Raw genomic sequence first — 16,504 nt, 5'->3', positions numbered from 1 at the left:
ATGGTTTTCGAGGGTTTGGGAGGTCTGTTAACTGTAACTTTCTTATTTATAGCCCTTTGAAGCGCTAGAGGTAGGTTGATTTTACATCAACCTCGGCTTCGGGAGGGTTCTGCCCTCCCTTGCGATGCATCTCCTCTATCACGTAAGCGAACAATTGTCTGCAATGCATAAGGATAAGAGTCAGTTAGATTTGTAAACCATAGGTGCATTCATAACAATTGCAGTAAAGCAGTCTCAGAAGGGGAAGTGCGGACCGTACAAAAGTGAGTGCGACCGCAAACTACCTAGTGCGGACCGCACAAAAGTGAGTGCGGCCGCATAACAAAAAATACGGACCGCACAATTTTGAGTGCGGCCGCACAGCTCCAGGTTCAGACTACTGGGGTCTCTGATATTTCATCTGTGCGGACCGCACAAAATTGAGTGCGGCCGCACAAGTCCACTGCGGACCGTACAATTTTGAGTGCGGCCGCACAATTCAAGCACACAATTTTCCTAAGTCGGAGAGCTACAGACCGCACAAAAGTGTGTGCGTCCGCATAGCCTCTAGTGCGGACCGCATAATTCAAAATTCACGGGCACTTTTTAGGGTTCATGCAATCTTTTCATAATCTAGACATGGTTTGCATAATTAAACATGGATAGCTACTTACCCAGACCCCAATTAACACTGAATATGCTACCCACATGATTGTAAGCAAAAAAAGACTAACTATTGACATTTTAGACATTAAATTACCCTAAATCAAAGAACAAAACAAAACAAAAGATGAAAAATCTATAGATGGAATTATCATACCAGTTATGAAGATGCAGTTGATGAAATAAGGGACAATTTGAGAGCAATGGTGAAATTTACTGTGCTAGTCTAGCTTCAGGGCTCAGAAAATCGAAAAGTGTAAAATGATGAGAGAAGCCCTATTTATACTTTTACCCGTGGGGCCTAGATTTTTACCTGAGTGCGGCCGCATAATTTTGATGCGGACCGCACTCCTTACCTACCTTTGAGAAGTCTCGTTGCGGACCGCACAAAAGTGAGTGCGGCCGCAGCATTAGTGCGGACCGTACAAAAATGTGTGCGGCCGTAATTTGTTCAGCATTTTTGACAGGCCAAACTTCAAAGACAATGCATTTTGACACTTAGCCAAATTTTCTTGCACAGTCCCTGCCATGCACACCCATTCCTGTATATACTTCAAAACTAGTTAGCATACAACAAAGCCTTTCTAATCTAAAGAAGAAAAATAAAAGAAAGAAAAAGACATGGGTTACCTCTCAAGAAGCGCCTGATTTAATGTCGCGGCATGACGCATGTTACCATCAATCACTTGAAATGGAGCAACACCACAACGTGGCCATCATCAACCTTGCCAAGATAATGTTTAACCCGATGCACGTTGACTCTAAACACCTCATCATTCTTATTTTTCAAATCTAGAGCACCAAAGGGGGTTACATTCACCACTTCAAATGGCCCATTCCATTTTGACTTTAACTTGCCCGAAAACATCCGTAATCGGGAGTTGAACAATAGCACAAGATCACCCTCTTTGAATTCCTTGTTGTGGATGTACTTGTCATGGAGGTACTTCATCTTGTCCTTATACAAGGACGAACTGGAGTATGCATGGAATCGGAACTCATCAAGTTCATTCAATTGCCCCACCCTAAGATTTGCAGTTACATCCCACTCAAGGTTAAGCTTCTTCAATGCCCACATAGCCTTATGCTCAAGTTCCACCGGTAGGTGACAAACTTTCCCGAACACTAACCGATACGGAGACATACCAATTGGTGTTTTGTAAGCTGTTCTATAAGCCCAAAGAGCATCGTTAAGTTTCTTCGACCAATCTGTCTGATTGCCATTCACAGTCTTTGACATAATACTCTTGATCTCTCGGTTGAAGACTTCAAACTGTCCACTCATTTGAGGATGATAGGGGGTCGACACTTTGTGAGTGACACCATACTTGGAGAGTAAAGTATCAAAAGCTTTGTTGCAAAAGTGTGATCCCCCATCACTAATGACGGCCCTTGGAGTACCAAACCTTGTGAATATGTTCCTCTTCAAGAAAGCTACCACACTCCGAGCTTCATTGTTGGGCAAAGACACAGCTTCAACCCATTTGGACACGTAATCCACAGCTACCAATATATAGGTGTTCCCACATGAGCTCACAAACGGACCCATAAAATCAATGCCCCAAACATTAAAAATATCAATCTCCGGCATGGTGGTAAGAGGCATCTCATTTTTCTTGGAGATCACACTGTCCCTTTGACATTAATCACAACGCTTAACAAGATAGCTAGCGTCCTTGTAAAGGGTAGGCAATAGAATCCATAGCTTAGAACCTTTGTAGTAGTTCTCGCTTCACCATGGTGACCACCATATGGCGAAGAGTGGCAAGCTTCAAGAATAACCAATTGTTCTTCTTCTGGTACACATCTTCGAATAACACCATCAGTACAAATTTTGAAGAGATATGGCTCATCCCAATAGTAGTCCAGGAAGTCCCGTTTGAGCTTCTTCCTTTGGTTTGAGGAGAACTCATTCGGAACAATGTCACTCATAAGATAGTTGGCCACATCGGCATATCATGGCATCCCAGTCATAGAAATGAAAAGGAGTTGTTCGTCAGGAAATGAATCATTGATTTCAAAGCCATCATGTGGCCTCCCCTCATCCTCCAATCGGGACAAGTGGTCCACCACTTGATTCTCACTACCCTTGTGGTCTTGAATCTCTAGATCAAACTCTTTCAATAGAAGTACCCACCATATCAACCTTGCCTTAGAGTCTTTCTTGCTCATCAAATACTGAAGTGCTGCATGGTCGGTGTGAACAATGACCTTTGTACCCATTAGGTACAGGCGAAACTCCTCCATAGTAAAGACAATGGCTAGGAGTTCTTTCTCGGTCACCGTATAGTTGACTTGGGCCTCGTTCATGGTCTTGCTAGCATAGTAGACCGGATGAAAGATCTTGTTAATCCGTTGCCCCAATACCACTCCAACAACCACATCGCTTGCATCACACATGAGCTCAAATGGTAAGCTCCAAGTTGGCGCGGTGATAATACGAGTGGTAGTCAACTTATACTTCAGTAGTTCAAATGCCTTCATACAATCTTCATTGAAAAGGAACTTGGCATCTTTCTCCAAGGGGTTTACCACCTTAGAAAAGTCTTTGATGAATAGGCAGTAAAACCCTACATGACCTAGAAAGCTCCTTACTCCCTTTACGGAAGTAGAGGGAAGGAGTTTGGATAACACTTCAATTTTTTATTTATCAACCTCAATACCATTCTTGGAAATCTTGTGACCGAGGACAATTCCCTCCTCGACCATAACGTGACACTTCTCCCAATTTAACACCAAATTAGTTTTCTCACAACATGTCAATACCTTATCCAAGTTATCCAAGCACTCTTCAAAAGAATTCCCCACAATAGAAAAATCATCCATGAAAACCTCGAAAGAGTCCTCCACCATATCGGTGAAGATGGCTATCATGCACCATTGAAAAGTTGCCGGTGCATTGCATAACCCAAATGGCATCCGCAAGAATGCGAAAGTGCTATAGGGACAAGTGAAAGTGGTCTTCTTTTGGTCTTCGGGAGCAATAAGAATCTGGTTATACCCGAAATATCCATCAAGGAAGCAATAATAAGCACGTCCGACTAACCTATCCAACATTTGATCAAGAAATGGAAGCGGAAAATGGTCTTTCCGAGTAATTTTGTTGAGCTTCCTATAATCCATGCACACTCTCCACCTGGTGATAGTTCTTGTGGGGATCAATTTATTTTTGTCATTTGTTATCATAGTCATGACCCTTTTCTTTGGGACACATTGCACCGGCAAGGTCCACGAACTATCGAAAATGGGGTAAACAACCTCGGCATCCAACCACTTGATGATCTCTTTCTTTATTACCTCTTGCATGGACTCATTCAATCGTCTTTGATGTTCCACGGATGGTTTGGCATCCTCCTCCAAAATGATTTTGTACATGCAAAAGGCGGAGCTTATACCCCGAATATCCGCCAATGTCCAACGTATTGCTTTCTTCCTCCTTTGGAGCACCGCAAGGGTGGAATCTACCTACATGTTAGTTAAGCACGAGGAAAGAATAACAGGTAAAGTTGAACAAGGGCCTAGAAACTCATACCTAAGTTGTGAAGGCAAAGGATTTAACTCCAAGGCGGGAGGCTCCTCGATTGAGGGCTTTGTTGGTGGAGTCTTCCGGTTTTCGAGATCCAAGGAAAGTTTTCGGGGCTCATAAGTATATGATCCCATTCCTTGCAAATCATTGACACAATCTACAAAGCCTTCCTTCTCATCCTCATCATGATTCAACAACACAGCTTCCAAGGTATCTTCAACATTTATCACAGCACTTGTGTCATCAACAATTACTTCGATCACAAGATCCATAAACGAATACACTTCGTTGCTATTTGGCTGCCTCATTGACTTACAAACATGGAACACAACTTTTTCATCGCCCACCCGGAAGATGAGCTCACCAGCTTCTACATCAACTAAGGCCTTCCCTGTAGCAAGGAAAGGTCTCCCAAAAATTATTGGCACCTCGTAGTCAACCTCACAGTCAAGTATCACAAACTCTGCAGGAAGGATGAACTTGTAGACCCGAACTAACACATCATCAATTATCCCCAATGGCTTTTTCATTGTCTGATCCGCTATTTGCAACCTCATGGATGTAGGTCTTGGTTGCCCAATCCCCAACATTCTAAACATAGAATAAGGCATCAAGTTAATGTTTGCCTCCAAGTCACATAAAGCATTGGCGAAATTGGCACTCCCAATAGTGCACGGGATTGTGAAAGCATTGGGGTCTTCCAACTTTGGAGCCATAGAGTGCACAATAGCACTCACTTGATGTTTCATTTTGATTATTTCACAGTTCATTGATCTCTTCTTTGTTACCAAATCCTTCATGAACTTGGAATATCCCGGCATTGTTTTTAAGGCTTCAACCAACGGCACATTTATGGACAAACTTTTTATCATATCAATGAATTGATTCTCATTGTTTTGCTTTGCATGACTTTGAGGGTATGGAGGAGGAGGCCTTGGCATTGGTGCCTTAGCCTTTGGCACTACCGGCTCCGGCATGTCAGTCACGTGTTCCCTAGACGGGTTCACTTCTTCTTGCATCTCCTCCACATTTTCATCAATAATAATCCTCGCTTCTTCATTAGATTGAACATCATTGCTTGGCTAATCATCATCTTGCACCAACACATCATCACCCACATGTCTTCTTTGGTTTGAGGTACTAGCAACTCCATCTCTCCCACTTCTTGTTGTCACAGCCATTGCATGCCCCGTATCCCCACCTTTTGGGTTCACCACCATATCACTAGGTAGTGCCTCATTTGGGCGAGTAATTAAAGCTTGAGAAATTTGGCCAAGTTGAACCTCCAAGTTGCGGATAGAAGTGTTGTGGGAGGCTAATTAGGCATCGGAGTCAGCGTTTTTCTCCATCATTTTCTTAAACATGTTTTCAATCCGTCTCATTTCACTATTGGAAAAACTAGGACCTTGCGACGGATATGGAGGCTGGTTGTTTGATTGTTGATACATCGGGGGCCTCTAAAAGCCCGAGCCCCGATTTCCTTGATTGCTATTGTTACAACCCCCTTGATTATTGTTGCCTCCCCAATTGCTTTGATTGTTGCCACCCTAATTACCTTGATTATTTCCTCCCCAATTGCCTTGATTACCTTGATTACCCCAATTGCTTTGATTATTGTTGTTGCCACCACTCCAATTTCCTTGGTGGCCTTGGTTGTTCCAATTTCTTTGATTTTCTTGTGATCTCCATTGTTGTTGATTTGGAGCATTGCTTCTTTGACCTTGATAATTGTTGACATATTGAACCTCTTCATCTTGCTCATCATATGAATCATCTTGATTATACCCACTATTACTTTGCTCAAATTTTTCCGGATGGTTTTGTACTTGTTGACCTTGTTGTCGTCTCTTTTTTACTATCATGTTCACCCCTTCCATATCATTCACTTGTTTCGGCCCTTGAACCTGTTGAAGCTGAGCCTTGGCCAATTGGTTCATGGTGGTTGTCAACTCCGCAATAGCTTTTCCATGATCATGTAGCTCCTTGTGTAGGTGAATAACATTTGGGTCACCCTGAGGAACATTGGCTCTACTTTGCCACGCCGAAGAGGTGTCTTCCATCTCATCCAAAATTTCACAAGCTTTAGAATAAGGCGTGTTCATGAAGTTACCCCCAGCGACTTGATTTACCACACACTGATTTGTTATGTTGATCCCCATGTAGAAGGTCTGTTGGATCATGGCCTCGGTCATATCATTGTTCGGGCATTCTTTGACCATGGTACAATATCTTTCCCAAATCTCATGCAATGACTCATTGGGCTCTTGTTTGAAAGCTAGAATTCCATCCCTTAGTGTAGCCATGTGCCCCGGAGAGAAGAATTTGGCAATGAACTTCTCGGCCAACTCATCTCAAGTATGGATGGAATGATTGGGCAATCTCTCTAACCAGTCCAAAGCCTTTTCCCGTAGAGGAAAGAGAAACAGCCTTAACCGCAATGCATCCTCGGGGATATTTGTTTGGTTACTCCCCTAACAAGTATCGACGAAACCCTTGATATGCTTGTAGGCATTTTGCTGTGGAGCTCCGGTGAAGAAACCCTACTGCTCAAGCAGTGTAAGCATCACGTTGGTTATTTGGAAGTTGCCCGCCCTAATCCAGGGCGGGACTATTGCACTTGCATAGCCCTCATTCGGCAACACCCGGTGCGCTGCTCTTGGTGGAGACGGTCGGCCTCGCCTGTTTACTTGAGGCTCGAGATGAACCTCATCCACTTGATAATCATCTACCTCCTCCCCCAAAGGTAAACTTTCGAGGGGCTCGTTGTTAAGGGCCATTTTGTACCTAAAAGCAATTCACAAACAAAATTAGTGACTTAGAAGGAAAGAAAGACAAAACACACAAATACCTAGATATATAGCTAAATCCGTTTAACTCCCCGGCAACGGCGTCAAAACTTGATCTCGGCCAAACCCACACCACAATTTAGTAGTGAGGTGGTCGATGCAATAATAAACCCAACAAAGGTCGGGATTGAATCCTCGGGGAGTTAGAATATGAGATTAGGTATATATCTAAGTTAATTATAAGTTTTGACTCCAATTACACTTCCACAAACTTGATTGGTGTTCTACTTCTACTTTACTCTATTGTTTGCAAGAATAAAACTAAGGACAATACTTTTGGTTTTGAGTTTTTCAAATGATTAAAAGGGACTAGGGTCATGACTTGTACCTAGGTTGTTATCTAATGGGTTGTAAACTCCACGGCAAATTTGATTAGTTGGGGTCGTGATGTAGCAATCATATCCGGGTACTCACTCTATATCTCTCGGTAGTTTGAGTGATTTTGCCCGATTTGGCTTTCTCAAGCCCAAATGGGTATTTGAACAATACAAGTTATATTAGCTCAAGTCGGGTATTACTATCTCTAGGTTTAACCCTTTAATTGGGGCTATCAATTTCTTGAGTTCACCCTAATTTATTGTTAGCCAAGTTTTTCTAGACTTAGTCTCTCTTTCTCAAGTAGAGGCTAAGTTAAATAGGCATGAATCAATGTTTGCAACCATTGATTCTAGGGTTCAACCATGAACAAGGCTAAATATCACTAACACAATCATAAACAAGCCCTAAATTAAATATCCATCAAATACCCACACTAGGGTTGGGTCACAACCCTAGCTAAAGATTTAGCTACTCATGAAAAATAAGGAAATACAAGAAGAAATTAAGATAGAATGCATAATAATTAATTAGACAAAGAAAATCTAATGTTAAGAAGTTAATTTAGTACAAAATTACTCAATACAGTAAAGAAAAAGGCCCAGGTGCACTTCTGAAAACTCAACTTAACCTAAAAATGACAAAAAATTCTATTTATACTAAGCTGAAAATATCCGACAAAAATACCCCTATGAAGGTTATGCGGACGTATAATTTTGGTGCGGTCCGCACAATGAGCTACTGCGACCGCACAATTATCGTGCGGTCCGCATTCTTGGGAACTTGGGCATGGAACTTGGGGGCTTCTGTAGTCCGCATAAAAATGAGTGCGGCCGCACAAAACTGATGCGGTTCGCACTCCTTGCTTTTTTGGACTTGACAAAGCTCTGTGATTCTTCATTGTGGACCGCATAATAATGAATGCGTCCGCACAATTTTGGTGTGGTCCGCATGCCTTTAGCTGGCCCAAAAACTACTCTCTCAATCTCCCCTCTGTGGCCGCACTAGAATTGTGCGGTCCGCACTGCTTGCCTTTTGCCCTGTTTTGGTTCTTGTTCACTTTTGACTCCTTTATGAGTTGATTTTGACTTCTTTGGCTCGTGTCCCAATATTCCTGCAGGTAAGCATATTTTTTTAGTTTCCGAGAATGCCTTTAAGCATTTTTGAGCTAAATCGCAAGTAAAAGAGAGAAAATAATCGATCAAAATCCCTACTTATCAAGCACAACTGCCCCAACCCTTCGCGAACACGACTGCCTTATCGTGAACGCGTAGAACAAAAATGTCCCCATCTCAGTTCCTTCTCCGCGAACGCGGGAGTCCCCTCGCGTTAGCGGGAGTCCCGAAACACGCCCGAGGCCCCCGGGACCTCGTCCAATCACACCAACCAGTTCCAATACATAACATGAACCTGCTTGAGGCCTCAAATCACATTAAACAACGCTAAAACTATGAATCGCACTCCAATTCAAGCTTGGTGAACTTTAGAACTTCAAACTTCTATATTTAACGCCAAAACCTATCAAATCAAGGCTGATTGACCTCAAATTTTGCATACAAGTCATAATTGACATAACGAACCTACTCCACTTCCGAAATTGAAATTCGGCCCAGATATCAAAAAGTCCGCTCCCGGTCAAACTTTTCAAAAATCATCCAATTTCCAACTTTCGCCAATTGATGTCGAAACGACCTACGGACTTCCAAATCAACATCCAGACATGCTCCTAAGACCAAAATTACCATACGGAACTATTCCCATGCTTGGAATCCCAAACAGATATCGATGACATCAAAATCCTCATCAACCCAAACTTAAGGAATTCTTAAACCTTCAAAATACCAACCTTCCGTAATAAGTACCGAAATATTCCCGGGCCACCTGATACTCGGCCTGAATATATGCCCAAGTATGATTTTATCATACGAACCTATTGGAACCTTCAAATTTCGATTTCGAGGTTGTTTACTCAAAAGTCAAACCTTAGTCAATTCTTCCAACTTAAAACTTCCGGACTTAGAATTTTCTTTCCAATTCAACTCCAGCGTCCCGAAATTCGATTCCGACCACACGTACAATTCATAATACCTGAAGTGAAGATACTCAAGGCCTCAAACCGTCTAACGATGCGCTAGAGCTCAAAGCGACTGGTCAGCTCGTTACACAGGTAGCAGACCATTTGTCACACTTGGAAACTCAAGCACATATTGAGGAAGGGGGTGAAATTCAGGAAAGTTTTCCTGATGAGCAATTGCTAGCCATCACAAATGGCACGGCCCCATAGTATGCTGACTATGTGAACTTTATTGTAAGTTGGGTGACTCCTTTAGAGTTGTCACCGGATGGTAAGAGAAAATTCATGCATGATGTTATACTTTATCTAACGGATGATTCGTTCTTGTTTAAGCATTGTGCAGATCAGTTGGTACGCCAATGTGTTCCTGAGGAAGATATGAAAGCAATTATACATTATTGTCATGCATCACTGTTTGGGGGGCACCATGGTGGAGACAAAATGGCTGCAAACGTATTGCAGTCGAGATTCTATTGGCCCAAGTTATTCAAGGATGCACATTCTTTTGTGAAAAGATATGATAGGTGCCAAAGGACAAGTACAATTTCGAGAAGGCATGAGATGTCATTGAAGGGCATAATTGAGGTTGAAATCTTCGATATTTGGAGAATAAACTTCATAGGGCCGTTTCCAACATCAAATGGCCATCGGTACATCTTGGTTACAGTTGACTATGTGTCAAAGTGGGTTGAGGTTGTGGCTTTGCCTACGAATGATGCTAAGGTGGTGGTGAGCTTTGTCAAGAAAAATAGTTTCACGAGATTTGGAACTCCACGTACTTTGATCAGTGATGAAGGTACTCACTCTTATAACAAACTATTGGGCAACCTCATGGCTATGTATGGGGTGAGACACAAGGTCGCAACTTCTTATCACCTGCAAACCAATGATGAAGTGGAGGTCACAAATAGGGAGGTGAAGCAAATTTTGGAGAATACTGTGAGCACCTAATTTTTGCCCCACATAGGAAATTACTCCTAAAAATAATCCAAAAATGACTTTAATTGTTTATATGAAATTTAGAAGTTTTTCTTTATTTAGTTTGCATTTATTCGCATTGTTTATGCATGTTAGGAATATCGTAAATCATAAAAATGTTCAATTCTTAATTTCATAGCATTTTAGATTTTAAATTACATTTTAGGATTTAATTACATTGTTAAATACATTATATAAATATCTTAAAACCAAAAATAAATGTATTCTTAGGTTAGTTAATTAATTAGGTCATTAGTCAATTAGTGAGTAAAATATTTATAATAGTTTAGCCACACAAATTGATTTTAATTAAAATTTGAGTCCAAAATGACTAATTTTGCAATTGTTTCAAGCCCATCCCTTTAGAAGCCCAATTTTCATGACCCGCCTGGCCCAACCGGATCCCCCTTTCTTTAAAAAACTCATTTTACCAAAACTCCAAAAAAAAGAACACACCTCGCCCCCCTCTCTGAAAAAATGGACGATCCCCTCCCCTTAACCTAAAAAACCCGTCGCCACCCCTTCTTCTTCTTCACTCTCATTTCTCACCTCCACCCACTAATACACGCACCCTCACACACACGAATATTCATCCAAAGACTCCCACAAGCATTCCAAAAAAAACTAAAAAAAACAAAACAAAGTTTCTACGAATTCGAAACTTGATTTCGGATCTGAAACAAGAATTTTCAAAAAAAAATGAAAGAAGAAGAGAAGTTGTAGAAGAGAAGATTTCAAAGTTGTTATATGTTCTGGGTTTCTCCAAAAGAGTGAGTTGGCTGTTTGTTTGCTGCTGTATCTTTCAATTAGTAGCTGATCTCAACTTGTAGCTGTGCTTTTCGGCCTTGACTTGGTTATTTGGAACTTTATTACTGCTGTTAAGGTACTGTTTTCCCTTCTCGGTCATGTAATTCTCCTTTTGATTCAGTGAGAACATGCTTACAATGCTATGGCAGTGATAATTATGTGTTTCTTTGTGGGATTTAGCAGTTCTTATCACTGTTTGGTATTATGCCATCAACTGATTGTACATAAGTGTTGATTCAGGCCTATTTACAATATCTCGTATTTTGTTAGTTGAATTTATGTAGTAATTAATGATGAAGATGAGCCATGTTGCTGTGTGTATGTAGCTGTAGTTTCGTGAATCTTACTATTAGCCGGTCAGATCTGAAAATTTTAAAGCTAAGGTAAAATAGGGGCATGCAATTTCTTCTCTATCGATTCAGTTAATTTCAAAGTAAAATAGCCAGTACTCGTTGCTACTACTGTACCTGATTTGTGATTTTTGTGATATACTCCTATTGTATCCTTGGTTCTATCATCATTTTTCCTTTGGTAGTTTGTTATTACTGTTTTCCTTTGCTAGTTTGTTAGAATTGTTAGATTAATTAATCTTTGTTATTACTGTTTCCTTTTTGGTAGTTTGTTAGAATTGTTAGACCAAGCAATATTCAATTGCTTATTTATAAAAAATAGCGTTTCATTGTTGTTGATTCTCTTTTCCTATTGTTCTGGGTATACATGTGGTATTAGTTATATTTGAGTAATGGCCTTCAATTTGCTCGGCTAATATGGGCAGTCATGTATGAGTTTAGTAATTTGTATTAAGTAATTAAATTTGATTGCATAAGGAGTTTTCTTTGGCAGAATACAAATTAGTTATGTATAGGGGACTTCCGGGGCTATATGACAATTTAACAAGGACAAAAGTTAACACTCTATCCACAACAACTTCCATAATCCATGGCCTTATAATAATCAAATTTAGGGAAAAATAATAATCTATGAACACGCGCTAGTTGTTTTAGGCTCGATTAATAAATCATCGTGACTATTGGTACGGTTCCCGTGGCATAGTCATGATACGTAATTCCCAATTCGAGTGTGCGTTTCACATAACTCGACCATAACTTCAAATAATAATAAAAATAAACATGTTGTGAATCACGGGTGCGTTTCACGTGATGCGATTCCCAACGTGTACAAAAATAATAAGTGTGCGACATCGCGACTTATTTAAATAAATTTCATAAATCTTAAAAAGCAATTAAAATAATTAAAAATGGTTAGAAAGTTAAAAATACACAATAGGTTTAAAACATGTAATAAATTAGATAATTAGGCCAAGTATTGATAGTTGAGCGACCGTGCTAAAACCACGGAATTCGGGAGTGCCTCACACCTTCTCCCGGGTTAACAGAATTCCTTACCTGGTCTTTTGTGTTCGCGGACCATAAATATAGTCAATTTCCTCGATTTGGGATTTAAAATAAACTGGTGACTTGGGACACCATAAATTATCCCAAGTGGCGACTTTGAAATAAATAAATAATCACATTTCGAATAATGTCACTTCAATTGGAAAAACTCCTCATCCCCTCGGGAAAAAGGAGATGTGACAAAGACAGTGGGCGCAAGTAGGAATGATTGGGCTATCAAGCTAGATAATGCTCTATGGGCATATCGCACTGCATACAAAACTCCAATTGGCGTTTCGCCGTACAGGTTGGTTTATGGAAAGGCTTTTCACTTTCTTGTTGAGCTTGAGCACAAGGCATATTGGGCAATCAAGAAGCTCAACTTTGATATGGATCTAGCTGGGAAAAATGGATGTTGCAACTAAATGATCTCGAAGAGTTTCGACTGCACGCATATGAGAATGTGAAGTTGCACAGAGAGAAAACAAAGAGATGGCATGATAAACACATTTTGCATCGTGAGTTCGAACTTGGTCAAGTTGTCCTATTATTCAAATAAAGGTGGAAGCTCTTTCCTGGGAAGCTCAAGTCTAGATGGTCTGGTCCATTTGAAGTAGTGTGGGTTACGAAGCATGGAGTTCTTGATCTAAGGGATCCCAAAAGCAATGGCACGTTTTTAGTCAATAGGCAGAGTGAAACACTATTGGGGTGGTAGCGTTCGTCGTCACAAAACTTTGATAGACTTGGTGGATGCATGAGAAAATGTGTTGTGTCGTGCCGCGATGTTAAATCAAGCGCTTGTTGGGAGGCAACCAACTTTACTGCTTTCTTCTAGTTGTTATTTAGTTATATTAAAATAAAATAAAATAAAATATGGGGAGGCAACAGCTAGTGGAGCTCGCTTCGCAAGACTGAGATCGAGAATGTTGAGGAGCAAATTTTTGTGGGGGCAGCGAAGTGTGTCTCACTTTGCGAGACCGGGACCAAAGAGAGACCAAGAAAATAGAGTGGGCAGTGAAGTGCCCATGGCTTCGCAAAACTGGGACTGGCCACAACTGAGAGAGCAACGGGGCACGTCTCCAGGTCGCGCGTCACGCGGGCCTGGCGCGACCCCCAGGTTTTTTTTTCTGTTTCTAGTTATTTTACCAGATAAAAAGAGGTATCATAAAAATAAAAACCCTCTCCCTCTCTCACTAAAAAACGCACACCCCATTCCCCATTTTCCTTCCTCGCTATTCCCTATCGCCCCATCTCCACAAGGTAAGAACCCTCCTCCTCTCATTTTTTTTCTTTTTTTCATCTACTCTCCTCTTCCCCATGGAAGTATTCTCTAATTTTTGGTGAGGTTTAGTGAAGTCTGAATAGCTAACCTACCTCTACTGGCAATACAAACATCTTTTAAGTGTGGGGTGGTCTGTTGGGTGTCTTATGAACTTCAATTGTATTCTTTCTAAGAAATAGTCTCATCCGCGGCCGACTTAGGCACGAATTAGATATTGCCTTACCCACTTGTTTTTGAATTGTGCTAATTAAAATGAAATAACTATAAAGTTATAGATTGATACAGAGGAGCTCCAGACGGTTGATTTTAGTGCTACTGATGGCACTATTGCGGAGGAGCCATGACTATTCGTCGTGACTGTTGCGAGTGTGGGCAATGCTGCGACTGAGGTTCCTCCTATTTGGGAGGGCGAGCTAATTGAGGAAGTTGACGCGTCTAGCATCGCACTAGAGGGGCCAGCACTTCCGAAGACCGAGGTTCACAATCGGTTTTACAACCGGTCCTTGGCATGACCCCAGTGATTTTGAGGGAGTTTCTGACACCCACTCTACTTTTGATCTTGCTTATTTGTGTCTTTGTGATATTGTGCAACTCAGGACAGTGCATATTTTTAAGTGTGGGGTGGAGTGTCAGACTTTGATTTTTGTGGGTTGTACTTAATTTTTAGTGATACATTTTTAATTGCATGATCACACTTATGGCCATTGTAATTGTATAATTGTTTTCATTTTGTAGTGGCTTAATCCCAAATTTTATTTAAACTACGGTTCTTTCTCGAGATGTCATTTTCTTGAACCGGGTATTTTTATGTTGATTTTTTCAAACTTTGTAAAGAATTGTGGACTTTTTCCGATGATGGATTGCCTAGACATTTTTCTTGAGGGACTAATGTCTAAAGAAAAATACAAAAAAGATCTTTTTCTTTTAAACTGATAATGGAACGGGAAGAACTTGAGCATCTATGTTGTTGACATGTTTTATATCAGGCTTAGGTTCATAGAATTTGAACTGAGTAATTTCATCATGATCTTTATAATTACATGCCTTGACAATATTGTGCAGCTTTGTTTTGAAGCTTAAGTTCATTTGCTGACTCCTTTGATTACTTTCTAATTGTTGGAATTGTTATGATGACTATGCTTAGTTGTTTAACTTGAGAGTCGGGTATGAGCCGTTCGGAGTGAATCATGTGCATTGTGTGTTGTGAGGTCTTGATTACATTCTGTGTTATCCTGTATTAGTCTAGAACTTGTTCCGTGTGTTAGTCAAAGCAAAATCAGTAAGCTTTGTGATTCTAGGAGATGATGTTGGCGTTCTTTGATTGTCTATTAAGATAGTATGCCACCATAAATAAAATTATCCTTAAATAGCCCATTTGAGCCTATAAACCTTTTTCTTTGGAAACCCACATTACAAGCCGATCTCTTTTTTGTTCTTAATTATATCTTCTTGAACATTTACCTCTGAAAGCATGTAAGTCGGTAGAAGAGTAAGGTGAGAGTTGAGGTAGCTTTTGAGTGGAACAATAGAAAGGCCAAAAGGTGGACGTATGTTTTAAAAAATCATTAGTCGGGCAACCTAAATTGGGAGAGCGTAAAAAAAAGGTCATAGAAAATACAAAAAGACTAAAGAAAGAAACAAATAATAGAAAATACACCTCTTGTTCCTCTTATCAAGGCCAGTGAATATATAGTTATGCTTAAAGAGAAATGCCAAATTGTACATGATTTCATGGCATTGCTTAAATTGGTCATGAAGAGTGTGTATTTGAAAGTTAAGTATAGTGTATTAAAGTGCTTAGGAGGATAAGTCACTATAACCAAATACATCCTACCCATCCCTTAGCCTATAGTACAACATGTAAAGACCTAATTGATCTGGGACATCGCAAGCTTAAATTAGTAGACATACACTACGGGCAGCCTATAGTACGACCTCGGGATGGACATGAATTTATATGAGAGAGTGAGCAAATTCTTTTGATTTGTAAGCCGTTAAATTATACTTGAATTCATATTTGAGTGTGTGGACTAATTTCTATCTTTAACTTGTGGTGAAGGAACATGATTTACAAAGGATTGATAAAATCGAGGCACTTTGAGTTGGCGCAAGAAGTAAGTTGTAGTAGGAAATGTATTGGAGTCATCTTTTGAGGTTGAGCTGTTAGGGGAGAAATATTTTAAATAGTCTTGGCATGGGTCTAATTTTGAAGAAAGATGTCAATAGTTCTTATGCTGGATTCTAAGCGTTGATATAAACTATTGTCATTGGTGTGATGCTTGAGTATGTTTTGAATTGTGTTTATTGCCTAACCGATTTCTTGCCGAATTAGGAGAAGCCAAATTTGCCCCAACTGAACCTTAAACTATATAAATATAATAGTTAGTCACTTTTTGAATGGAGAAGACTTTGGGGAGACGCCACTTTGAGAGAAAAACGCAAGTACTGAACATTCGGGAGCACGGAATTCATTAATTCTTCCATCCTTCTCTAGTATTCATAGCTTTTATGTTTAAAAATAATATTCTGATTATTGTCATAAACATGAGTGGCTAAGAACCTCATTATTCTGGGGTTATGGGTCGTTATTGACTATTGTAGTTTGACGGTTGATTGTGTTGCTTGACTCTATCATATTAA

General features: G+C 40.3%; 1 long non-coding RNA gene across 1 annotated transcript; it reads left to right on the top strand.

Annotated features, from left to right (window-relative positions):
- Positions 1-10,834: 10,834 nt before the first annotated feature.
- LOC107796990 (uncharacterized) lies at positions 10,835-16,140 on the top strand. Its single transcript, XR_001650561.2, has 2 exons — positions 10,835-11,264; positions 15,924-16,140. It is a non-coding gene; the product is annotated as an uncharacterized LOC107796990 (long non-coding RNA).
- Positions 16,141-16,504: the final 364 nt, after the last annotated feature.

The sequence above is a fragment of the Nicotiana tabacum genome, chromosome 22 (assembly GCF_000715075.1).
Source record: "Nicotiana tabacum cultivar K326 chromosome 22, ASM71507v2, whole genome shotgun sequence".
Classification (NCBI taxonomy): Eukaryota; Viridiplantae; Streptophyta; class Magnoliopsida; order Solanales; family Solanaceae; genus Nicotiana; species Nicotiana tabacum.
This window is presented reverse-complemented; position numbering and strand designations above follow the sequence as displayed.